Below are 1,828 nucleotides of genomic sequence, written 5' to 3' on the forward strand. Positions count from 1 at the left end.
ACCTAATACAAGTTTATTACCTGACTATACAATCTAAAAACACAACTTGCTTATTCAATCTAAAATTAGTGATTATTTTTTTTTTAAATATAATGAATTAGCGGAAGTACCTTTACTTATGAATTTTCATTTTTAATATTAGTGGGGATAACTCTGTTGGGAGAGTATCAGACTGAAGATTTGAAGGTCACGTGTTTGTTATCCACGTTCACCGCACCTGATTCTAGTTGCATAACCCGACTATTCAATCAAAAATTAGTCATTATTCCTTTCTGAAATCTCAATGAATTATCGAAAATACCTAACGTGTTCTAGTTCACCGCACCTTATACAAGTTGGATAACTTGAATATCTTATTAAAAATTAGTGATTATTTCTATTTAAAATTAAAATGAATTAGTGAAAATACCTTTACTGATGAATTTTCATTTTTAATGTTAGTGTGGATAGCTCAGTTGAGAGAGCATTAGATTGAAGATCTAAAGGTCTCGTGTTCAATCTTGCATAATTTGACTATTCAATTTAAAATTAGTGATTATTTTTTTCTAAAATTTCAATTAATTAGCGTAAATACTTTTACTTAAAAATTTTCATTTTTAATGTTAGCAGGGATAGCTCAGTTTGGAGAGAGTCAAATTTGAAGGTCACATGTTCGATCTCCATGTTAACCAAACCTATTTCGCATACCTAACTATTCAATAGAAAATTAGTCATTATTTCTTGTAAAAATCTCAATGAATCAGCTAAAATACCTATACTGATGAATTTTTATTTCTAATGATTGCGGGGATAGCTCAGTTGGGAGAGCGTCAGACTGAAGATCTAAAGGTCACGTGTTCGATCCACGTTCACCGCACTTTGTTTAAGTTGCATAACTTGACTCTCATAAGTTTACCTTTACTTTTTGAATTTTCAATTTTAATATTAGTGAGGAGAGCGTCATATTGAAGATTTAAAGGTAACGTGTTTGATCCACGTTCATTGCATTAGCGATTATTTCTTTTTAAAATCTCAATCTCAATGAATTAGAGGAAGATCTGTCACGTTTTTTATCCAGCTGGCATAAGTTTACCTTTACTTTTTGAATTTTCAATTTTAATATTAGTGAGGAGAGCGTCATATTGAAGATTTAAAGGTAACGTGTTTGATCCACGTTCATTGCATTAGCAATTATTTCTTTTTAAAATCTCAATCTCAATGAATTAGAGGAAGATCTGGCACGTTTTTTATCCAACTGCCATAAGTTGACTAAGTTACACAACTTAACTATTCAATCTAAAACATGTGATTATTCATTTTTTTATGTTATCTGGAATGGCTTAGTTGGGAGAGCATTAGATTGAATATTGGAAGGTCTTGTGTTTGATCGACATTCATTATATCTTATAGTTTAGTTGATTATAAATTCTTCTTAAAATATAATGAATTAGTGGAAATAGCTTATGAATTTTTATTTTTAATCTANTCAATCTAAAACATGTGATTATTCATTTTTTTATGTTATCTGGAATGGCTTAGTTGGGAGAGCATTAAATTGAATATTGGAAGGTCTTGTGTTTGATCGACATTCATTATATCTTATAGTTTAGTTGATTATAAATTCTTCTTAAAATATAATGAATTAGTGGAAATAGCTTATGAATTTTTATTTTTAATCTTATTATAAATTCTTCTTAAAATATAATGAATTAGTGGAAATAGCTTATGAATTTTTATTTTTAATCTTAGCGGGGATAGCTCAGTTGGGAGAGTGTCAAACTAAAGATTTGAAGGTCACGTGTTTAATCTTCACGTTCACCGCACCAGTTTCCATTTACATAAGCTAACT

The 1,828-nt window shown here is 29.4% G+C and overlaps 1 non-coding gene across 1 annotated transcript; it reads left to right on the forward strand.

Annotated features, from left to right (window-relative positions):
• The first annotated feature begins 783 nt into the window (after positions 1 to 783).
• TRNAF-GAA lies at positions 784 to 856 on the forward strand. The gene has a single exon. It is a non-coding gene; the product is annotated as a tRNA-Phe (tRNA).
• Positions 857 to 1,828: the final 972 nt, after the last annotated feature.

The sequence above is a fragment of the Cucurbita maxima genome, unplaced genomic scaffold (genome assembly GCF_002738345.1).
Source record: "Cucurbita maxima cultivar Rimu unplaced genomic scaffold, Cmax_1.0 Cma_Scf03261, whole genome shotgun sequence".
Classification (NCBI taxonomy): Eukaryota; Viridiplantae; Streptophyta; class Magnoliopsida; order Cucurbitales; family Cucurbitaceae; genus Cucurbita; species Cucurbita maxima.